The 25,869-nt window shown below is 41.7% G+C and overlaps 1 pseudogene; it reads left to right on the forward strand.

Moving 5' to 3' along the window:
- The window catches only part of LOC103651902 (cysteine proteinase inhibitor 12-like), a 47,264-nt pseudogene extending 26,382 nt beyond the window's left edge, over positions 1-20,882 (forward strand).
- The last annotated feature ends 4,987 nt before the right edge of the window (positions 20,883-25,869 follow it).

Below are 25,869 nucleotides of genomic sequence, written 5' to 3' on the forward strand. Positions count from 1 at the left end.
TCTTTAAATGAAATTGAGTTCAAATGAATTTTTGGAAAAATCTAAACTAGGATTACATGCCTGGTAGTAAAAGTGCAGTTAGTACTATATTAAGTTAAGGACTAATAGGTGGCGTAGTTTGAGCTACTAACCACTAACCCATAGCTTAGGCTGGAATAGAATCTTCTGCATGTACACTAACAAAACCTTAGAAGATTACGACTAGTGAACTTTGGAGTGAGTAGGGTTGCCACCGCCATAAAGCGTGATAGCCAAATATGTTGGCAGTAGTTGAGAGGCGAATAGGAAACGAAGCATGCATCATAACATTCACTCCTTTAATAAAAGTTTCCCCCTAAAGCTATATGGTTATCAGAATATATATATATATATATATGTGGGTTTCCAATTATTCTTATTATTCCTACTAATTCCTTGATCTTTTCTTTTATCTTTATTCCTTAAAAATTCAGAATGGCTCCCCCTAAGCAGACGCCCCGTATGCGGGTTGGACCGCGAGGCGTGTCCAAGCATCAGCTGGCCTCCTGTACAGTGGAGACCGGCAGTAACAGTCGTACACCTCCGTTGCAGGTGGAGGCAGATAGTAGCCGTCGTGCACCCCAGTCGCAGGTGGAGCAGCTACAATAGAATCTAAATGAGTCCTTTAATGAGCGGTGCCTTGATGCAGCTCATATTCTGGAGCTGCTGGCGGAAAAGAAGCAGCTTCAGAAGTAGTTAGCTGAGCAGAAGGAACAACTAGCCATGACAATGCGATCCATGGAGGCAGCTTTTGGTCGTGAGAATCATCTGAGGGGTCGTTTCCAGGATTTGGTCCTAGCTTACAATGGTTTGGAGGATTACTCTAATGAGCTGCATGAGAAAGTTCACCAACTTTACTACCAGCTGCATCCGATGACGCACCAGGAGCCGCGGAGGCAGAATGTGGTGTTGTGTTAGCTGATGGGGGTGAGCCTGATGCAGACCTAGAGGTAGAAGCAGCTACTATGGTTGCATCAGTTAGTGGTTCTCCACGGGGCAGTAGTGTGTCAGAGATAGACACTGACACAGAGGAATAAAATGGGCACTAGGTCTATGGGTGTATCCTTTGTTGTAATATTAGTACCAGCAGTAGTCTGGAAATTTTGGTATTGTAGCCCCTACGGATTTTGTATCCCGCTTTGGTAATAAATTCCTGGTTGTGGACCTGCATTTATGAGTTCTGTTTTATTTCATATGTCTAAGCGTATTCGATTATCTGATGTGGCTGGCACCTCTCAGAGTGGCGCGTAAGATGATCCTAATCCTCCACCGCCACCAATCCCTCCAACACTAGCTGATGCAATTGCCGCACTGGTAAATACGACGGCTGATAATGCACATGTGTTACGTGAAGTGCTCCAGAATCAGAATTAGCACGGGGCTTGAGTATTTCCCAATAATGCCAGAAATGCTTCTTATATGGAATTCATGGAGTCTCGACCTCCCAGTTTTATAAAGGCTGATGAGCCACTTAAAGCTGATGAATGGCTTTGGGTGGTGGAGCAAAAATCCAGTTTGATCCAGTGTACAGAAGTGCAGAAGCCTCAGTTTATGGCAAAGTTACTTCGTGGTCCAGCCAGCACTTGGTGGGCAAACTTTGTGACCGTCCAACCAAACAGGACATCAAGTTACTTGGACTGAATTTAAGGAAGCTTTTAGAGCACACTATATTCCTGATGGAGTCTTGCAAATGAAACTAGAGGAATTTTTGAGGCTAAAGCAGGGTCCTGACACGGTAATGAAATATCTTAGGAAGTTCAATCACTTGTCTCAGTATGCTGTTGACCATGTGAACACCGATGGTAAAAAGCGAGATTATTTCATGAGGGGTCTGAGTTTTAAGCTGCAGAAGAAAATGGCTACATGTTATGACCTCACATTTAACAAAGTAGTCAGTGTGGCGATTGTAGTAGAAGACAAGGGGCGGGTGCACCAAAATGCTAAAAGAATGTGGAAAGGATCTGGAGCTGGGTCTTCCCAGGACCCATCAAAGCGTCAAAAGGTAATAATCAGAACAGCTGGCTCTACCAACACTCCCTATCACTCAACCGCTTACACTGCTAAAACTCCTATCTACATCCATCCCACTAATATGCAACGCCAATCTCTACCCACAAATAGCCAAGTTCCCCGTTTGCCTACTCCCACTAGCACTAAATATGATCCTTGCTACAACTGTGGAAAGGCGGGACATTTCATTAAAGATTGTCCCTATCTCCGCCAAAATAACTCTAATTTCCAGAGACCAGCAGGAAACAGTTCTCAAAATCAGAACAATAATATTTCTGGCAAAAGTGCAAAAGGGAAGGACAATAGGAAATCCAGTGCAACTCTTCTCTCCGGCCGCCACCGCGCCAACTCCAAATCATGAGCCACCGCCCCCGAATCCTATAAATTGAGCACACATTCGGCTCCGCCATGTAGTCAAGCACTCAATGCACCGACCCGTGCCTCTGATTACCCACCAGAGAGCCCCAATTTGGGATTTCCCCCAAATCAACCAAGAACACCGTGCGGTGTGAGCTCACCGTGGCCAGCCTGCTTCAGGTTGATTCATAACCCTCTATTGAATGTTCTAGCATCTCTAGGATCTCTTATTGCTTGTAGGCTCGATTGATTGAACTAGACCGTACCGAATTGCCCGGAACACCGTAGCTTCTCCTCGGGTTTTGCCGTCGTCGTGAACAGGCGTACTCCGGTCCGGATTAGTGCAATTGATTGAGGGGTTAGTGTCGCCGAGGGTAGATTTCGGTGCCGGCTAAGTTAGGGGTCCGGTCTTGGCATATTCCGGCCAGTATAAGCTCACCGGAGACGTGCTCGTCGCCGACCACCATCGCGGACCTGGTGTTGCGAAGGAATAGAACTTCGGGGGTCTTGGTGCAAACGTTAGTGAGACAAACAAAAAGTACTTTGGGTTATTTACTGCTTATTCGAAAAGCTGAGGTCTTCTGTGTAAAACCTCCAACACGGGCGCGTGCGCGGCGCGTTGCGCCTGGGCGTGGGCTGTATTGGGCCAGTTTCAGCCCAGAACTGTTCACAGTTTTCTCTTTTTTCTTTTCTGCCAACCTTAGAAAATCCATAGAAAATTCCAGGAAATTGGTAAAAATATGAGACCAATTTTGCTAGACTCCTGATTTTCTACAGTATTTAATAAAAAATAGTTTCATGATTTTTAGTTCAAATAAGGAATTATGGAGTATTTAAATTAGCTAAAACCTATACCCCTGGAATTTTAGAAATTAATTAATAATTCCAAAAATCACCAAACTTTTTAAATAAACTTTAAATGTTATTTAGAAGCCTTGGGTAAAGTTTGGTATGATTTGGACCATGTTTGGTACCTAGAACCCAAAACCCTAGTCTTCTGCCCTATGAAAGACTCCAAAGACCCTAGTTTCCTGGAGTCCCATGAAGGAAAATTGTATTGAAGACCTAAGATAATGTACTTTTATTATCTTTACATTTCATGAGCATTCATGATTATATATGGCTATATATAGAAAACGAAGAAGAGATAGAAGTTGAAGAAGCAAGGACTACACCACCACCACCTGAAGAACCACAGGCCGAGAACTGCTTTTATTTTGACATATGTGGAGCAAAGCCTGACTCACCTATAACACAAGGCAAGCCCCGGTGCATTTGCCACCTCCTTGCTATTTTAAAATATTTCTCACTTGCTTGATGCATTAGGTGATAGGAGTTGCGTGCTAAACAAATTGATGCATTTCCTTCCTTGAGAATTTGATTACCTTTCCTTGATCCCCTATTTTACAAAAAGATTTTTCTTATGCTTAGGTTTGCTCTAGAAAAACAAAATGATTTGTTTTGACAAAAGATGATGCTTCAAAGTGGGTGGGATGTTTTCAAAAATAAAACTTGATGATGGATCCATCATGGCCGTGATGGGTTCAACATCGAAAACGATGTACCTCTGCTAGGTACCAAACTTTGGGTTTGAAATGATAAAGCTGAGGCCAGGCGGTTGACTTGCACGAGAAGGGAGTCTCGGTGTAGTGTCTCCGTCTGAGTCGATTAAGGACCTTGTCGATGTAGGCTTGATGATCGAGGACCCGTTAACTAGTCACATGCCTCATCATGGGTAAGCTTTGCCTCGGGCAGACTAATACCAGAATAAAATAACACGCAATGGGAGTGAAGAGATGGCGAGAGTAGCGTGTACCCTCCATGGCAAGAGGCTGGACGGTGGTGTATCCGTGCTCTCGGTTGGCGTGAACCTGATCTGGTCTTAAGAACCCCGGTGGCGAGTTGACATATGCAAGGGTTAAGTGCTACATATATCGTGTGATTGGAGATCCTTAGCTGAGTATTAATCGATTCGGATCGCCGTTACTTCTCGGACATGAAGACTTGGTCACTGACCTACACGTAGCAATCCAGTGAACAAGAAGGGTTGATAAGAAATTGGCTAGTTTAGGTCAAATGCTTGAACTAGGGTAGAAAGAACTCTAGAACTCAGGTAATGACTTAACTTGCTAATAAAACTAGACTTTTAAGGATCCACTGTTAGTAAGCATTTCTGCAAACAGAGTCTTTGATTATTGATAAGTCATACCTTGATTCCCAAAGGCCAGCATATCCTTGAGAGTCTTTTATTTTGACGGGTAAGACTTGCAAAAGTACACTCCGTACTCAGGGTTTTCGAACCCATGTTGTTGTAGGTGAGGAAGCAGCAAATTTTTGTTGCTTCTGTTCCAAGGTTGTGCCTAAGGAAGAAAACCAAGACTGAAGCCTCGGGAGGAAGTGTCCTCCTTTAAAAACTTTTTACTGTTTATCGGGAGGGGTTTTTGCCTCCCAAGATATGTAATATTATTACTCCAGCACTCTTATATTTTTACTGGTCTGTAATAATACTACTCTTTCCATACTTTAATATAAAATAAGTTGTTGTAACTGCTTTCGCATACTCGCTCCTCCGATCTCCGATGTGTTGTAATATCTGCGTGACGGGTGAAACGCTCTTGGGCAAGGTAAAGAATACAGATACCGAACTTGTCAAGTAATCAGGTGCACCTGCAGGGTTGTCTGAGGTCCGATGGACAAGGACAACTGTAGGTGGGCCTAATGACTTGGGAGGTTCTATCACAGGCCCTACACCCCTGGTGTTACTATATGTATTCAGACTTAGTTCCATTTCAACTCACTGAAATTGGTGTGATTGATCTAACTTTGGAGATTCCTTTGTGGATGATCAATGGAGTATTGAGCCATACTCGGTATAGAAAAGTTGTAGAGTATCTATTAGGGTACAAGTTTGATTAAGGGAGATGAACTTGGTGTTACATAAAAATCACAGAAAACAGGCCTAAAGATGAGCTATCAGACGCTTAAGGGCCTGTTCGGTTCCAGTGGATTGAGCACCCGGAATAATTCTTAGCTGGATTGTTTGTCTAATTTATATAAGAGTCGATGAGCTGGAATGATTCTTGGCCAAATCCGGCACAAACGAACGCACCCTAAAGGTTTCAGATGGTGAGTAGTAACCAGTACTGAATTTTAGTGCTTGGCTCAACTTTGGAGCTGTGTGGTTTCTGTTCTAGAGAGTTTTGGGTTGAGATCTGTATACCAAAAATGAAGGTCATCTGTTAAAGAGTAAGTCTATTTAAATGAGTTTGGGTTGATTCCACACAAAAAGGGGAGTAGAGCAATCCCCAGGTTACCCTGTCAGTCTGTGGGTTCATATTTCAGTTCAGTTAACTGAAATTATGGTAACTGAGGGATGCGCTTCACTTTGGGGTACTATAACTCGAGACCTGTGCAGTAGTGACCCTAGAAGTTTACAGCAAAGTGAAAGACCAATGTTTTTTGAACAAGTTTGATGTGAACAGATAGCTTTGTCCTTGTGGAGAAAATGGAGAAAAGAAGTGATGAAGTTGGTACCGCATTAGAACTGAAACAGATCAGAAGGAGCCAAAAATATCCCTAACCACTACTCTCTCTAGGTGATTCTGGATAGGCTGTAGATAAGAACAACTTGAACTTAGAGAGGGGGGTAACGTGGGATGTATTTCTCCATCCTGAAGCTAAGGTTGGACTATTTGAGCCTCATCCAAATTGGTGACTCAGCTGCTTCACTGCTCACCTTGTTGTCAAACATACAGCCACGGGGTGTAAAGTTTTTCATTGTGTGTGGGCTTGCGTGGTGACCATGCAGAGATGTTGGAGGACATATTAGTGTAGTTAGCCATCTCTTGGTCCCAGCCAAAAGGTCCAGAAACTCCAGTTTGTGGTGACTGCTCAAAATCAGCCAAAGAACCAAAGAACTACACTTCGCCATGTCCTAGTGATCCCATAGCAGTTTCACCATGTCCTTGTTATTTCCCTATGTCTAGACTACCTCCTCTATTTTGAAAGGGAAATAGAGTTAACCATTTCCTATAATTAATTTTGGTGTTTGATGACCAACGCAAACATGTGGACTAACTAGTTTGGCTAGATATTACTATTATAGGTGCATAAGGTTCAACACAAACCAATAAAGAAATATGGTTAGGGATACAATCAAAGATGGAGCAAAGGACTTGAGTATGTTGAAAAATGGCGCACCGGACTGTCCGGAGTGCCACCGGACAGTGTCCGGTGCACCAGGGCCGTACAACTCCAAACCAGCCACTCTCGGGAATTCCAGGGCGCGCTCCACTATAATTCACCGGACTGTCCGGTGTGCCACCGGACTATCCGGTGAACTAGCCAAGCAACGGCTCCCTGCGCGCCAACGGTCACCTGCCACGATGAACAGTGCAAGTCAGAAGTCAGAGGGCACCGGACTTTTCGGTGTGGCACCGGACTGTCCGGTGCAGCAAGATGACAAAGGCTCCAACGGTCGACCAGCTCCGAACCCTAACAGTTGCGCTGACGTGGCGCGCACTGGACAATGCACAGTGGTTGTCCAGTGGCGCATCGCCAGCAGAATTCAGCCAACAGCTAGAAGTGGTTGGGACTTGGGAGGCTATAAATACCCACAACCACCTCATTCACAACCATCCAAGTATTCTGAATTCTACATTCATTGCAAGAGCAAAAGCCCAACATTCCAAGACACAATCAAAGCAATCAATCCACTCAAAGCCCTAAAATCAACTCTAGTGCATTAGGGCTTGCGAGAGGATCACTTGTGTTCTTTGTTGCTCTTGTCACTTGGTTTGACCTTTTTCTTTTCCCTTCTATTTCTCAAGTGACTTGTAATCGAAGCAAGAGACACCTAAGTGTGTGGTGGTCCTTTAGGGGTCTAAGTGACCCGAGAGATTAAGGAAAATACTCATTCGGTCTAAGTGACCATTTAAGAGAGGTAAAGGGTTGAAATAGACCCGGTCTTTGTGACTTCCTCAACGGGGACTAGGTTCTTTGGAACCGAACCTCGGTAAAATAAATCATCGTATTCACTCGCCTTGATTCTTGTTTGATTCGTTTTTCCTCTCTAACGTTTCCTTGCTAGTGTGAATTTGAGTTGGCTCCCATACGTCATCCGCAATCCTTGAGCAACTCCTAGCAAGAGAGATATTCTTTTGGACTTGAATTTAATTCTAACGATAACCCCCGACCTTAGTGTGTGTTTAAGTTTATAAATTTCAGTTTCGCCTATTCATCCCCTCTAGGCGACTTTCAATTGGTATCAGAGCCAATGCTTAATTAAGAGTTTAACCAACTCGAAGTGATGTCTGGAGATCACACCAAGCGGGAGATCATAACCGGCGAAAAGGCCGCAAGCTCGGGGAGGACTCTCTCAAGGGAGTCCGATAACAAACATAAGGAGGAATCCTCTTCCTCCATCAAGTCGCATCGGAGAGGTGACAAGAAGAAGAAGATGAAGAAGGTGGTCTACTACGAGACCGACTCTTTGTCACCCTCCACATCAAGCTCCGAGTCGTCCACTACTTCTAAGCGCCATGAGCGAAAGAAGTATAGTAATATGCCCCTACGCTATCCCTGTATTTCAAAGCGCGCTCCATTACTTTCCGTTCCCTTAGGAAAAGCACCATATTTTGATGGTGAGGATCATTGTATGTGGAGTGATAAAATGAGGCATCATCTAACCTCACTCCACGAAAGCATATGGGACATCGTTGAATTTGTAGCGCAGGTACCAAAGGTGGGTGACAAAGACTACGACTCGGATGAGGCCGCCCAAATTAGGCACTTTAACTCCCAAGCAACATCTATACTCCTCGCCTCCTTGTGTCGAGAGGAGTATAACAGGTGCAAGGGTTAAAGAACGCCAAAGAAATTTGGGACGTCCTCAAAACCGCGCACGAAGGGGACGAGGTGACCAAGATCACCAAGCGCGAAACGATCAAGGAAGAACTCGGTCGATTCATCCTCAACAAAGTAGAAGAGCCGCAAGCCATGTATAACCGGCTCAAGACCATGGTGAACCAAGTGCGCAACCTCGGGAGCAGCAAATGGGATGACCATGATATGGTCAAGGTTATTCTTAGATCCCTCGTATTTCGCAATCCTACTCAAGTTCAATTAATACATGGAGATCCTAGATATAAACTAATGTCTCCCAAGGAGTTTATTGGCAAGTTTGTGAGCTTTGAACTCATAATCAAAGACTCCAAACACATTGTCAACTTGGAGCAAGGCGCCACCTGTACACCCGAGGTGCAACCCGTCGCATTCAAATTGACGGAAGAAAAGGAGGAGTAGTCTACGCCAAGTAGGCCTCCAATCGACGCCTCCAAGCTCGACAATGAGCAAATGACACTCATCATCAAGAGCTTCCGCCAAATCCTCAAGCAAAGGAGGGGGAAGGATTACAAGCCCCGCTCAAAGAGGGTGTGCTACCGGTGTGGTAAGTCCGGTCATTTCATAGCTAAATGTCTAATGTCTAGTGAAAGTGACAGGGACAAAGACAAGAAAGGAAGAAGAAGGCAAAGAAGAGATACTACAAGAAGAAGGACGGCGATGCGCACGTGTGTCGGGAATGAGACTCTGACGAGAGCTCCATCGACTCCTCCTCCGACGAGGATGTCGCAGATATTGCCATCAACAAAGGCCTCCTCTTCCCCAACGTCGGCCACAAATGTCTCATGGCCAAGGACGGCAAGAAGAAGAAGGTACATTCTAGAAGTACCCCCAAATATATTACATCTAGTGATGAGGGTAGTTCTAGCGATAATGAAGGTGATTTACGTTTTCTTTTTGCCAACCTCAACATGGAACAAAAGAAAAAATTAAATGAATTAATTGAAACCATTAATGAGAAGGATGACATCTTGGAATGCAAAGAAGACTTGCTCGTTAAAGAAAACAAGAAATTTGTTAAGTTGAAAATTGCTTATGCTCAGGAAGTAGAAAAAATGTAAAAACTTATTTAAGGAGCTTAGCATTTGTCATGATTCAATTTCAAGTCTTAGAACTGAGAATGTTAGTTTAGTTTCTAAGATTGAAAAATTGAATGTTTGCAATGATTCATTTTCCTGTCTTAGAGATGAGAACACTAGATTAAATGCTAAGATAGAAGAAATGAATGCTTGCAAACCATCAACATCTACTATTGATCATGTTACTATTTGTACTAGATATAGAGATATTAATATTGAAGCTATTGATGATCAACTAGCCATGATTAAACAACAAAATGATCACATAGCTAAATTAACTGCTAAAATTACTGAGCATGAACTTGAAAATGAAAAGTTTAATTTTTTTAGAAGCATGCTCTATAATGGGAGACGTCCTGGCTTTAAGGATGGTATTGGTTTCCAACAGGGGAATCAAAACAACACCAAGCTTAATGCCCCCAAAAGATTATCTAATTTTGTTAAGGGTAAGGCTCCCATGGTTTAGGATAGTGAGGGTTACATTCTATATCCTGCAAACTATTCCGAACATAAGATTAGAAAGATTCATGCTAGGAAACCTCATTCTATTTCTCACTATGCATTTATGTACAAAAATGAGGCTTCTAGCTCTAGGCATACCACTCATGTTAAAATGCCTAGAAAGAAAATTTCTGATGCATCAAATGAGCATAACATTTTATTTAAAACTTTTGATGCATCTTATGTTTTAACTAACAAATCAGGCAAAATAGTTACCAAATATGTTGGGGGCAAACACAAGAGTCCCAAGACTTGTGTTTGGGTACCCAACGTGCTTGTTTCAAATGTAAAAGGACCCAAGACCATTTGGGTATCTAAGAACAAGGCCTAAACTTGTGTTGTAGGTTTATGCATCCGGTGGTTCAAGCTAGATAATAGATAGTAGGTGCACAAACCACATGACATGGGAGAAAAGGATGTTCTCATCCTATGAGAAAAATGATGATCCCCAAAGAGCTATCACATTCGGGGATAGAAATCAAGGTTTGGTCAAAGGTTTGGGTAAAATAGCTATATCTCCTGACCATTCTATTTCCAATGTTTTTCTTGTAGATTTCTTAGACTACAACTTGCTTTCTGTTTCTCAATTATGCAAAATGGGCTACAACTATCTTTTTACTGATATAGGTGTTACTGTATTTAGAAGAAGTGATGGTTCAATAGCTTTTAAGGGAGTGCTAGATGGTCAGCTATACTTAGTTGATTTTAATGATAATCAAGCTGAACTAGACACTTGTTTAATTGCTAAGACTAATATGGGTTGGCTCTGGCATCGTCGACTTGCCCATGTTGGAATGAAGAATCTTCATAAGCTTCTGAAGGGAGAGCACATTTTAGGACTAACAAATGTTCATTTTGAGAAAGACAAGATTTGTAGCGCATGCCAAGCACGGAAGCAAGTTGTAGTCCACCATCCATACAAAAAAATCATGACAATGGACATGCCACTTGAGCTACTCCACATGGACCTATTCGGCTCGATCGCTTACATAAGCATCGGCGAGAGTAAGTACTGTGTTGTTATTGTGGATGATTATTCTCGCTTCACTTGGATATTATTTTTGCAGGATAAATCTCAAACCCAAGAGACACTAAAGAGATTCTTAAGACAAGCTCAAAATAAGTTCGGATTAAGGATAAAAAAGATAAGAAGCGATAATGACACGGAGTTCTAGAACTCTTAAATTGAAGGATTTCTCTAGGAGGGCATCAAGCATGAGTTCTATTCTCCCTACACACCTCAACAAAATGGTGTAGTGGAGAGGAAGAATAGAACTCTACTGGACATGGCAAGGACCATGCTTGATGAATACAAGACTTCAGACCGGTTTTGAGCGGAAGCAATCAACACCGCTTGCTGCTCCATCAACCGGCTCTACCTTCACCGAATCCTCAAAAAGAAATCTTATGAACTCCTCACTGGTAAAAAGCCCAATGTTTCATATTTTAGAGTCTTTAGGAGTAAATGCTTTATTCTTATTAAGAGAGGTAGAAGTTTTAAATTTGCTCCTAAGGCAGTAGAAGGCTTTTTACTAGGATATGACTCAAACACAAGGGCATATAGAGTCTTCAACAAATCCACTGGATTGGTTGAAGTTTCTTGTGACATTGTGTTTGATGAGACTAATGGCTCCCAATTGGAGCAAGTTGATCTTGATGAACTAGATGATGAAGAGGCTCCGTACGTTGCGCTAAGGAACATGTCCATTGGAGATGTGTGTCCTAAGGAATCCGAAGAGCCTCCACAAGCACAAGATCGACCATCATCTTCCATGCAATCATCTCCACCAACTCAAGACGAGGATTAGGCTCAAGATGATGAAGATTAAGATCAAGAGGATGAGCCACCTCAAGAAGAGGACATGGATCAAGGGAGAGATGAAGATGATCATGACAAGGAAGATGATCACGACAAGGAAGATGATCAAGAAATTAGAGATCAAAGACGGCCACACCCAAGAGTCCACCAAGCAATTCAACAAGATCACCCCGTCAACTTCATTCTTGGTGACATTCATAAGGGGGTAACCACTATATCTCGAGTTGCTCATTTCTGTGAACATTACTCCTTTGTGTCTTCTATTGAGCCATACATGATATAGGATGCATTAAAAGATCTAGACTGGGTGGTGGCAACGCAAGAGGAGCTCAACAATTTCACGAGGAATAAGGTATGACATTTAGTTCCACGTCCTAATAAAAATGTTGTAGGTACCAAGTGGGTATTCTGCAACAAACAAGATGAGCATGGTGTGGTGACAAGGAACAAAGCCCGACATGTGGCAAAGGGATATTCACAAGTTGAAGGTTTGGATTTCGATGAAACTTATGCACCAGTAGCTAGGCTTGAGTCAATTCCTATATTACTTGCCTATGCTACTTACCATGGCTTCAAGATCTATCAAATGGGCGCGAAGAGTGTCTTCCTCAATGGACCCATCAAGGATGAGGTCTATGTTGAGCAACCTCCCGGCTTTGAAGATAGTGAATACCCTAACCATGGTTACAAACTCTCAAAGGCTCTTTATGGGCTCAAGCAAGCCCCAAGAGCATGGTATGAATGCCTGAGAGATTTCCTTATCACTAATGGCTTCAAAGTCGGTAAAGCCGATCCTACTCTCTTCACTAAAATTGTTGCAAAAGACTTCTTTATATGCCAAATTTATGTTGATGATATTATATTTGGATCTACTAACAAGTCAACTTGTGAAGAGTTTAGTAGGATCATGATACATAAATTCGAGATATCTATGATGGGGGAGTTGAACTATTTCATATGATTTCAAATCAAGCAACTCCAAGATGCCACCTTCATCAGCCAAACTAAGTACATTCAAGATATACTTAAGAAGTTTGGAATGAAGAATGACAAACCCATCAAGACACCCATGGGAACCAATGGGCATCTCGACCTCGACACGGGAGGTAAATCTGTAGATCAAAAGATATACCGGCCGATGATAGGTTCTTTACTCTACTTATGTGCATCTCGACCGGATAATATGCTTTTTGTATGTATGTGTGCAAGATTTTAGGCAAATCCTAAGGAAGTTCACATTAGGGCCGTAAAGAAAATCATGAGATACTTAGTTTACACTCTTAAGTTTGGGCTTTGGTACCCCAAATGATCTACCTTTGATCTAATTGGGTATTTCGATGCTGATTATGCCGGATGTAAAATTGATAGGAAGATCACATAAGGAACTTGTCAGTTTCTGGGGAGATCCCTGGTGTCTTGGGCTTCAAAGAAACAAAATTTCGTAGCTCTTTCCGCCGCTGAAGCCGAGTACATTGCCGCAGGACATTGTTGTGCGCAATTACTTTGGATGAGGCAAACCCTTAGAGACTATGGCTACAAGTTGAGTAAAGTCCCTCTCCTATGTGATAATGAGAGTGCAATCCGTATGGCAGATAATCCTGTTGAACACAGCCGCACTAAGCACATAGACATCCCGTATCACGTTTTGAGAGATCACCAACAAAAGGGGACATCGAAATAGCTTATGTGAGCACCCACAACCAATTAGCCGATATCTTTACCAAACCACTAGATGAGAAAACCTTTAGCAAACTTAGGAATGAGCTAAATATACTTGATTCTCGGAACTTTGATTGAAACATTGCACACATAGCTCATATGTATACCTTTGATCATGTCTCTTTCATGTGGTGCAAATGCATCTTTCTTATTCTTCTTGTGCAAGGATACGACTAATGTGCTTTCAAGTGTATTTCTATACTTAGTCGTAGATTGAAAGGGAAATAGAGTATTCAGCAAAGACAAGGCTTTCACTCCAACTCTGACGGTATCACTTACCGTTTGTCGTTACTCATGTCACTCTCAATGGTATGACCCTTCACTCGTATTTATATTACCATTTGGGAGAAGAAATTAGGCCCCAAAGGGGGAGAAAAATAAAAAGGGATCTCAAGTTCTCCGTTTTTGGCGTTTAATGCCAAAGGGGAGAAAATATTAAGCCCAAAGCAAAAGGACCGCACCACCATTTTAAAAAATTTCGAAATAAATCTTTAATTGGTAAATTTTCAATTGGTGTATTTTTCAATTAGTATCTAATTAATATGTGAAAGTAAAATTTTCAAATTGGTATCTATCTTCAAAACTTCACATTAAGTATGAAAGATTTTCAATTGGTATAATTTCACTTCATATCTATTTCAAAACCCTCTTGGAAGCTAACGGGAGAATTTCATTCAGGGGAGTTTTTACTTAGTCAAAGGAAAAGCATTTAAAATAGGGGGAGGAATTTCAAATCCTAAAAATGTTTTTTGTAATCATATTCCTATACCTTTGAATACTTGCAAAATTTTTGAATAGATTTTCAAAAGATTTGCAAAAACAAAACTAATGGTGCAAATGTGGTCCAAAATATTAAATAAAAGAAAGGCAAACCATTCACTCTTATTCATATCTTTTATTGGTTTAATTCCAAGTAACCTATGCACATTCATCTCAATTGCAAACTAGTTATATTTCAACATTTATTATTTGCTTTGGTTTGTATTGGCATCAATCACCAAAAAGGGGGAGATTGAAAGGGAAATAGGGTTAACCATTTCCTATAATTAATTTTGGTGTTTGATGATCAACGCAAACATGTGGACTAACTAGTTTGTCTAGATATTATCTATTACAGGTGCATAAGGTTCAACACAAACCAATAAAGAAATCAGGTTAGGGATACAATCAAAGATGGAGCAAAGAACTTGAGTATGCTGAAAAATGGCGCATCGGACTGTCCGGTGCACCAGGGCCGTACAACTCCAAACCAGCCACACTCGGGAATTCCAGGGCACGCTCCACTATAATTCACCGGACTGTCCGGTGTGCCAACGGACTGTCCGGTGAACCAGCCGAGCAACGGATCCCTGCGCGCCTACGGTCACCTGCCACAATGAACAGTGCAAGTCAGAAGTTAGAGCGCAGAAGTCAGAGGGCACCGGACTGTCCGGTGCAGCAAGACAACAAAGGCTCCAACGGTCGACCAGCTTCAAACCCTAACGGACAGTGCACAGTGGTTGTCTGGTGGCGCACCGGACTGGCCGGCGCACCCATCGCCAGCAGAATTCAGCCAACGACTAGAAGTGGTTGGGAGGCTATAAATACCCCCAACCACGTCATTCACAACCATCCAAGTATTCTGAATTCTACATTCATTGCAAGAGCAAAAGCCCAACACTCCAAGACACAATCAAAGCAATCAATCAACTCAAAGCTCCAAAATCAACTCTAGTGCATTAGGGCTTGCGAGAGGATCACTTGTGTTCTTTGTTGCTCTTGTCGCTTGGTTTGGCCTTTTTCTTTTCCCTTCTATTTCTCAAGTGACTTGTAATTGGAGCAAGAGACATCTAAGTGTGTGGTGGTCCTTGCGGGGTCTAAGTGACCCGAGAGATTAAGGAAAAGGCTCATTCTGTCTAAGTGACCGTTTGAGAGAGTGAAAGGGTTGAAATAGACCCGGTCTTTGTGACCTCCTCAATGGGGACTAGGTTCTTTGGAACCGAACCTCAGTAAAACAAATCATCATGTTCACTCGCCTTGATTCTTGTTTGATTTGTTTTCCCCTCTAACGTTTCCTTGCTAGTGTGAATTTGAGTTGGCTCCCATACGTCATCCGCAATCCTTCAGCAACTCCTAGCAAGAGAGATTCTATTGGACTTGAATTTAATTCTAACTCTAACCCCCGCCCTTAGTGTGTGTTTAAGTTTATAAATTTCAGGTTTCGCCTATTCACCCCCTCTAGGCGACTTTCACATTTTCCCCACTCCTTTGGTTCACTGAGAAAGTTTGAACTCGAAGGAAACACTTGCTGTGGTGACCACCACCACTAGATCCCCCATCTCCTCATGATCAGCCTTTTTGGGAAGGTAACATGCTCGATGTGCTTACGTTTCAGAACCCAAGGATCATAGTGATGCTCATGGAATCTTTCTTTTGAACTCTATCATAGTGTTTTCACCGGAACACCATCGTGTTAACCGGTGAATGCCGCCGAGGGCAGTGTCAACGTCGATTGACCAAATCATATCTTCTCCAAGCGAACTTAGGTGAGCACCGTATACTTGCGGGGTCACTGGTACTCGTCGTGACCTCGGATTAAACTCTACCGTGCTTGTCGCCTCGGTCCACCTCACTGGCGTGTGGTTGCCCGCCGTCCCCGTGGATGGGGAGGCTCTAGGTTGTTTGGGACCGATTAACTTGGGGAAAATAATATGTAAGCCTCGAGGATCACATTGGTAGACTCGATTTCATCGGAGACTGTCGCCGTTAGTGGGTCTAGGCGGCGGATGGCCGGAGCTCGTCGGGGTTTGATCGTGGACCGACATTTGTAAATGGAATGAAAACGAAGGGCCTCGGTGCACATGTCAGCAAAACAAAAGAATAGGGCGTCGAACCCTTGTGTGGTTAAATGATCTAGGGAGGAGGTTTCTATAAAAATTCCATTCGCGGGCGCGAACGACTGGTGCGGGGGCCGTTTTCCCTGTGCTCGTGGGCCGAGCCAACACCTTTCGGCCCACTGACTATTGAAACTTTTTCCTTTTCTTTTATCCAGCAGATTGTAAAATACACCAGAAAATATAGAAAAATGCTAAAATTATGAAACCAATTTTGTAGAGTCCACAAAATTATGTAGTTCCTAATAAAAATGATTCTCAGGATTTTTGCAGCAACAAGTAAATTTTCGATTATTTAAAAGTATTTAACTAAAGTTATATAACAAGTGAAACTAAAGTTGATAAAAGGAAGCTAGTGTAGTACAAGTGAATGCTCTAGATTAGACAATCTAGATTCAGGAAAAGTATTTAACTTGTGAAGTAAAATTTTGGTATAAGGATCCACTACTAGTAAGCTTTTCAGCAAAAATGAGTCTTTGAAACTTGATGAGCCTTACCTTGAATCCTTTTAACACTAGCATAACCTTGAGAGTCTTTTCTTTAGTCGGGTAAGTCTTGCTGAGTAATTGTGTACTCAGGGTTTTATTCCTATTGTTGTTGCAGGAGAGACTATTAACACCTTTGAGTTTTGTTAAACTCGCACTGGAGACTTTTACTTATGTTTATTATGTGTGTGCTGTGGGAAGAGGGTTTCTTCCCAGATGTTGTAATAAGTTAGCACTTGAACCTACCCCGGGCATGTAATAATATACTTCTGGTTTGTAAAATTAAAGGTTTGCTAATGTATATTATCTTATTGTAAAGTCTTTCGCTCAACTCTTGTATTTAAAGTTTATGTTTATGTATGGTTATTGTAATATTTGCAATCATGGGTGAATGGTCCTTGGAAATGAACGAGTTCATCGAAACTCGGCACACCGAGTAAGTTATCTCATTCACTTACATATCTATCCGAGGCCTTGACGGTAAGGATTGGTGTACGTGGGCTCGATAACTTGGTTGGGTTGTGACATTAGGAGCCCACCAAGTCGTTCCCAACTCATAGAGATTAGTTTTAGAAACCTAAAACCGAGGAAATGTTCAGAGTTTAGCAGTGTACCCTTCTGAGAGGTTTTGTTTCACTTTTCATGTGGAATTAACCCAAACTCATTAAAGGGCCTTGTTCATTTATAGATGATCTTCAAATTTGCTATAAAGATCTCAGTCCAACAACATGTAGAACAGGCACCACACAACTCCCAAGTTGAGCCAATTAATGAAATTTAGCCCAGGGCACTATTCATCATCTAAAATCTTCAGAAGTGTGACAACTCATCTTCAAGCACCTTTTTTTGTGATTTTTGTGCAGCACCAAGTCCATCTCCCTTAATCAAACTTGTAGTCTAATATATACTCTACAACTTTTCTATAACGAGTATGGTTCAATACTCCACTGATCATCCACAAAGGAACCCCAAAGTTTAACCAATCACACCAATTTTAGTGAGCTGAAATGGGACTAAGTCGGAATCCAGATTTAAAAACATTGAACCTTTAGATCACTATTACTGCCAGTTTCATATGGCTTTAGGTGTAGGATCCTTTATCAAACTTGCACACCAACATGTGGTCCTACACTTGGTTATAATACTCCAAGTCCAGAACTATATGGATTAGCCACTAATAGACTTCCAAAGTGGCTTTAGAACATAAAAGCTTCAGTTTCAGAAATCAGACTGTCTGAAATCCAGATTCTAACATACCACCTTTGAGCAAGTTTTACAAACAGTTCCATATGTGTCTAGGGTGGGGTGATTTAATCAAGTTTGTACACTTGGTGTAGCTCTACAAATTTGATATAGTGATTATCCTCAAGACATCCATAAATCAAGAGTTATAAGGGTCCAAATACAACTAGTTGCTAACATTTTCAGGAATCCAAACCCTAGGTCAAAAACTATTGGTGAGCTTTTCTCCACCTTTTGCTATAAAACATGGAAATCTCTACACATGAAAGTTGTTTGGAATAGAAAACTCTATAAGTTTGATATTTTGACTTTTGGCAAAATATGACCAGATTATAATTTTCACTTTTGGGATCAAAACTGGAATTCATCAGATGAACTCCCCGCTTATAACTAATCACATCATCACACTTAGAGTTTTCTTAAGCCTAGTAAATGCACTCTACATTCATTACAATCACAGAGATGCCAATGCACATGATGCTATGCCAAGTTTTAGTTTAAGTAACACTAGGGGTGTTACAGGTGGGATCGTTATAATTTCAAATCGAAATTTTTTTTGTGGAAGGTTGTTATGAGGCAACCATTGTGAAACAAGAAGGGAAAGGGAATTAGCATGATAGCAGCCCAACGTATCTTCTTAGAGTTTTTCACTGAAAAACCGATTGTCATAGGTCATCCTTGTTAAGTAGGGAAACCATGATAGGTTTCCTTCAAGCACATAGCAGGCCTGAACTCTTGCTGGAGGGGTTTGAAATTATATTTAGGAAGACCTCACCTTGGCTATAATTATATGTGGGCATTTTTAACTAATTATAGGATTTGGGTTGAGTTTTAACTGTCCGAAACGTCAAGGGTAACAAAGTTAAGTCACATTGTGTAGAGGAGTTATGACTTGGAAGATGGGGTTTACAACTCTATTAGTTACTTACACAAGGTAACTTGATAGGCTAGGAAAGACAACTTGGTATGCTTGTACACATGGTTCTGGGAAATGAAATGGACTCCTCCCTTGCAATTTATATACCACTGCAACTGAGTAGAACCATTGCTAAATGGTGAACACATACACTGCTTTGCCTAGTTGCGTATAGGGACCATGGATGTTGATATATTTGACTACTTAGTTCTTTCTTGCTTTATTTGTTTTTAATTTTGGTGTTGGATCTACATTTAATTGATCACTAGCAGTAATGAACATAGTCACAAGAAATGGGTACAATGGTAGCGGCCCTCGACCCAGAAACATCATCCCCGACCCAGTATGTGGGGTCATTTTTGTTTCCACCATGTAAAAATCTCGCACAGGTAGCGTACCACGTTCCTCAACCCTATTGATCCAGGAACTTTGTGACTATGGTCATGAAAGTTAATAAATAACAAATCTGCCCCACCTTAACTACATCAGCCCTATCCACAGTGTTGTTGTTCTAATGTTCATAAGATGTAAATTTTAGAGCTAAATGCATCATAGGTCCATTAACTTTGTATGTGGTTTACCTAGATCCATGCCTTTTTGTTTGGGATTAGATCTCACGTGGCACACACAATAAGCTCCCATCATGGCATTTATGTCACGTGAGATTCACATGATGGCCAATTGGGTTCGTTCTTTTTGCCAATATCCTTGCCTCTAGCACTTATGTTCCCTCTCTTAGTCTCCGAACACTATCTCCTCTCTAAACATGGACGCTGACGAGACAACGAAAGAGGTGGCGTGCATAGGAGATCATCCTCGAGTTGTGACCTAGAAGTGGTGAAGTAGGTTCAAGGGTCACCTATCGAGCACAGATTCCTACGGTGATCATGGTGGATCTACGCGATGGTGACTTTGTGAAGACGAGGGCAACCGACGTGCAAAGTCGCCACTATCGCGCATATCCACCACTGAATCTACGCTCGATTGGTGGCCCTCGACCCACTTCATTGCTTCTACCTTACAACTCAAGGACAATCTCCCATGCATGCCACCTTCTTTGTCATCTTGTCGCCTTCCATGTTTAGAGAGGAGATAGAGTGTTTGGGGGAAGAGAGGGAACTGTAGTGGGGAGACAGAGACATGCATAGGGTTTCCACAAAAAGAATAGCCCCAATTGGCCATCATGTGAGCCTTACGTGACACAAACGTCGCGGTGACAGCTTACTGTGTGTGCCATGTTAGATCTAATCCTCAAACGAAGGGGTATAGACCTAGGGTAAATCACTTAATAAGTTGATGGGGGCTAGAGAAGCATTTTGAGAGTTGATTGTCCCGAGTGACACAACCAAAAGTTAAGGGACCTACTGTGTATTAGTTCTAAATTTTAATTATGAAGTGGTAGTTGTCCTTTCGATCAAGTTGCGGTCCTTTTGTTTCAGTATGTTGGTTGTGGCATGCATGTTAGAACCTAGCCCATGACTCGCTTAACAAGCTAAAGATTATTCGCATATATATTCTTTAAAACTGATATAGTTGGCATTTAACTAGGGATAATACAAGAGGATATGAGCCTGGTTGGCGTGAGGTTCCTGTGGTCAAAGATGTTGCACGCCATGCTGTGAAATCAATCTAAGATAGATCTAACTCCTTGTTTCCCTTTCCCTATTAACTCCTTGAGATTGTTCATGCCACATGTCGGTTGCTGCAAATTGGTTCTTAAACTCTTTAGAACCCTTTTCAAATTTTCCCAGTTATAGCTTAAAGCTTTGTTTGATGCTACTTGTACGAGTAGGTTGTGGAGGATTTTGCAAAATTTGATATTCTGATGAAACTGAAGAGAAGAAGCAAGGAGGAGGAGATCAAGGCCGAGGTCCATAAGAGCTTGGAAGGGTTTTTTTTTTGCTAAACCAGCATCAGCCGGCAGAGCATGATGTATCGATGTGTGAGAAGCCAGAGAATTGATGTAACTGAGATCTGTAGTAATGTACTTTATTTAATGGCCTCATGCTTCAAGTACAAATCCCTACTACTAATTAAGTATGCAGCGTGGGCGCCCGGTGCGGCCATACCCCCGCCTCGCCTACTGGGCCCGCCAGTTCACATGTGCCCCGCCTCGCCTCCCCCTCAGAGCTGTAGTGCACATGCGCCTTGCCTGCCCCTTCGTGCTCCCCTTACTCACCCGAGGCTGTAGAGACCCGGCCATGCCCCCGCCTTGCCCCCACCTCCGCGCTCCTCCGACCCACTCGTGGCTGTAGATGCACTTGTCTGATTGCCTCAGTGCCGATCCACCCGCATCCGTGACTTGGACGAGATCTCCAACCCACCCGCATCGGTGACATGCATGGGTTCTACACCGATTTGTAACCTCCACGGACGCAAGCGAGGGAAGCGCAGCCACCAAACCTCCAACACTAACCCTAGGTCCTACAAAAGCCCTAGATCAACAAGCCTTCGCCTCGGCGTGCCTTCACCCGAGCACGACCGCGTCCAGGAGACCCACGACTGCTACAACAGTTGTGCCGCCTTCCTCTTCGACCGCGTGCGCCGGGGTCCGCCTCCATCATGCTCGCCACCCACAATGTGGAGTTAGGTAACTGGCCAAGCAAGCAACCTATGTATTGTCTTCCTGTCCAACAGATTACTGATGGGATGGTGGTCGTGTGTTGCTAATCCTAAGCCAACTCACGGTGCGGTGTGCTCAGGAGCTAGGGAGACCACAACCTCATGGGCTGTCATTATGCCTCTGTAGCACCAAGTTCCAGGTCAGCAACTACCTGCCATACTAGCCAGTGAAGCAGATCATCCCCTACCTCATTACGCACATCGAGGAGAACAAGGGCCTCCTCTCTGCATCTTCCTTCGACAGGCCTCGTGCCAGAAGGTGAGATGTATTGCTGCCTCTGCTCTTTGCTTCGTCCGCGTTGAGCATTTTAGGGAGTTCTTTACTTGGTTATATGTTCAAAGTGCCATGTGAACTTGCAGTTAGAATTATGGAGAACTTATGTAGGCTAATTCCTGTTTGTTATTTTTAACCATTTCATTTTGGTATATGCCAAAGGTTCATGATGTCATTTCTGGTCGCATTATTAAAGTGTTTAAAATGTAAATTAATGCTCTGGAATCTATATCACTAACTAGACCTTCTCACTTTTTGTGACTCAAATTTATAGCTACATCAACCCATGACATTGTTGTATGCTCTATAGTTTTGCCTAATATTGGTTACTATTTAATGTAGTTAAAAGAATGCATATGTCAAACTTTAGTATCTGAACTTATTGTGCACTTGTTTTTGATAATTCAGTAACTCTGACGTAGGCATGTAATGACTCATGGTTACCGAGTGACACAAAACCTGGTTATATTTTACTATTTAATGTAGTTAAAATAATGCATATGTCAGACTTTAGTATCTAAACTTATTTTGCACTTGTTTTTGATAATTCAGTAACTCTGACGTAGGCATGTAACGACTCATGGTTACTGAGTGACACAAAACCTGGTTATACTTGTTATGACACTCAGTAATAATCCAACTCATTTTACATTATTGTCAAGCCAATTTAGTATCCATTTGTAACCTATTTATGAACAATGTAAATTACAATATTAGTCTTTATTTCTATAGGTTGTTCGGCTGAACCTGGAGGTTAGAGATAAGTTTAGGCATGATGCAATTTTGATGGTTTCTTTCTTGTATGAAATTTTTTATTCAAGACTGAGGTACCAATTTGAATTAATTTATTTAATATAATTTGTAATTTTCTTAGTTTCCAGCATGGTCAAGTCTGGTTTGATGAAAAGAACAAATGGACCTTTATTTTTTTATTATTACAATGTTATAATATCTATAGGTGCGGAAGTTGGGGGTATTCTGATTGTCCCAGACTCATTTTTGAAGCGACAGCCATTTTCACGTCGAGCGCCACCGATGTCTACAACCTCCGCTCAATCCAGGTGCTCCGCCTTGTCCGATCTCGCAAGATCGACACATATTTATTATCAAATTAGATGCATATACAGACATATACAATGGTGTCCACACGCTGAAATTTGTATAATATCAAATAGCAATGAAACTAGATCAAGCGGTATTTACCTCTTACATGTGCACTCTATAATTATAACAGACCAACTGACGTTTTGATGTCCCAGGTATTGTGGTGGAACCGCCCGAATTATTCCAGCTTAAGTGCCTAAGTCACGCCTCAGGGGCCGCAACACACTTAAATCGGAATAACCCGTCAGTCCCTCAGATCTAGTCTGATAGAGCCACTTAACCAGGATCAAATACCACAAGCTCACTCGAAGGTGAGTCACAGAAGAAATACAATAAAACAAGAAAACCTCAAATTAAAGTATTGGAATTAATACATAAGTCAGAGTTTTTCAAGTAGCTGATATGAGTTCACAAAATAAACTGCAGCGGATAATCGATATTGTCAAAAGCGAGGAATAGGGCAAGGCCTAGCCCACTACTCCTCCTGCTCCTCTCCTGCCGGAGCAGCATCCCACTCGACCGTCCAACTCGGTGGCAGGGTGGTAGGCCAAGTTACACCATCAACCATATCCTGAAGCGTACCTGCAAAAATTATGCCACAAGCAAGGCTGAGTATACTAATACTCAGCTAGACTTACCCGGTGTGAGGAAACTACTCCTTTACCTCTAGACCATGCAGTTGTTTGGCTGAGGGGTTTGGTTTACCAAAAGCACTAGCTGAGTCTAAAATCAATTTTTACCTTTTCAATTTCTAGCATCATTATCTTAGCTAAGTTTGCTCCTTCTAAGCATACATGGTAACAAGCATTTAGTACAATCAACAAGTTATCTCATGTAAAACCTCATTTCACTTCTTACTCAATGTAGTACAAGGGGTCAAGAAGTCTCATTAGCTGCGAGAAGCAGACGATTCGAATCGAGTTTTTAAAAATCTTGCAAGATAAACCTAAACACACGACATGTAGGGGCACTCCGTCCCCACATACGTCAACCATCCCCATTGATTCTCCGTTCGTGGCCAGGGCTCACCGCCTTGGCATACAATGCTCCACTGACCTCGGCTGCCGCCGTGCAGTGACCGCACTTGTACCCACCATAGCTAGCATGGGAGACCCAGTCTCAAGACAAGTGAGGAGAAATGTCCGCGCCCGGTTTCACTCAGATACTAGGTTTACCGGTTACCATATTTCCCGACATGTGTTTAGTACGTTCAAACGCTTGACTCAGGTATCCACACATTAATCCTTAATTTCTTTTCCCGTCTCATGGACAAGGCATCCACCCTGGATCCAAGTCCAAGGACCATCATAGATCTCATTATCAAGATGAATACAATCAATTCCTAACCTCACGCGAGTGCTAGAAAAATCACTCGACTTCTACCGAGATCCTGATTTAGCAAAACAGCTACTCAACCTAGCATACTAGTATTCATCCCAGAAAGGAGTCCTGAATTCATGCAACTAATGGTTTCAAGCAACTCCTACACTTAAGTGCACATTACAAGCCTACAAACATTAAGTGTAGTAAAGTAGCATATATATATATATATAACTTGGTTATGCATAAAACCAGGGCTTGCCTTCAAATGCTGGGGCTGCGGGGAGATCCTCGATGGCAGTCTCGGGAGCTTGCTCCTGGTCTTCCTCGTGGACAGCTCCTTGCTCAGGGATGAGCATGTACTCTCCGTCAGCGAGATTGTAATCTAATGAATGCAATGAGTAAGATACATGCATGGCATGATATGCAATTTAGCAATTAAACTTTGATGGTGAATGATCAAATTAATAAGGTAGATCTTAATCTTACTACTGAAGATTTTTGTGGTACACTTAGCAAATTAGGGTCAAGCTTGGTTAAGCTAATTGGTAAGTTCATTTCGGTGTTCTATTGATTTCTTATTAATGTCTTAGTGAGAGTTTATTAAGATTCCTAGCTGAATTTATTGGAGTGAGATTTACTTTTCCCTCTCTTCTTTTCTATTTCTTTTATGCTTTTAAGGTGGGTTTGAACTACAAGATAGCTTAATAAATTTCCAAAAATTCTGCAAAAATTACAGTGGCTTCTTACTGGTGTATAATTCTCTGTCTCAAAATGTGGGGCTTAAAAAGTGAGGGGTTCTCTCTATATAAAATTATCAAATATTAGGACAGAGGGGGTGTTTTGAACTACAACCTTCTTTTAACAATAGGTTATTCTCTAAGGCTTATTTTTGCTGGTATTTAAATGTTATAATATGACTTTGTGCAAATTTTCAGCCACTAATACTTATTAGTTATTTTATTATGATTTTCTAAAGTTTCTAGCCAATTATACTTGAAAAAATATCAAACAACAGGTTTCTATTTTTTCCTATCTTCTTCTTTGCGCAAGAGCAATCATTCTAAAGTTTGGTAACTTTTTTCTTAAGGGAAGTGTGGTAGGAATTTCTTGAACTAAATGACCTTTTTCATGAAGTAGTGGCAATGGGTATTACTCTGTAGCTTTCAATTGAGTTTTGCATTTTTCTCTGGTGGCCTACTTCATTATTAATCTGGTAAAAATTTATTTGCCCACTATTGCACACTTTCTGACTTGCTTATGATTTAATTTAAATATGGCTCAATATCAAGTTCTAATTGTTTACCCTACTTAAAATTATGGAGTGGGGTATTTATCATTTTTGTAGTGGTGCCCTAGTGGTTACAAGTACACTAAATTTTTCTTAACAATTTTGAAATTGTTTTCATAATTCTAATAATTGTCTTTCTAGTTTGAATAGTGCCTAATAAAACATTTTACCTTGAATTTGCTCTGGACTGGGGTTCCTTTTATTTTTCCTAGGTTCTCTATTACTTAAGTGGACTAGGAAAAATATTTGCATCCACTGTTCATTATTTTCTAATACCTTTCTCATTTCCTTAAGTTTTGGGCAATTATGGCTTTTAATAGATAACCTTGTTTAAATCT

This window comes from Zea mays, chromosome 3, assembly GCF_902167145.1.
Source record: "Zea mays cultivar B73 chromosome 3, Zm-B73-REFERENCE-NAM-5.0, whole genome shotgun sequence".
Classification (NCBI taxonomy): domain Eukaryota; kingdom Viridiplantae; phylum Streptophyta; class Magnoliopsida; order Poales; family Poaceae; genus Zea; species Zea mays.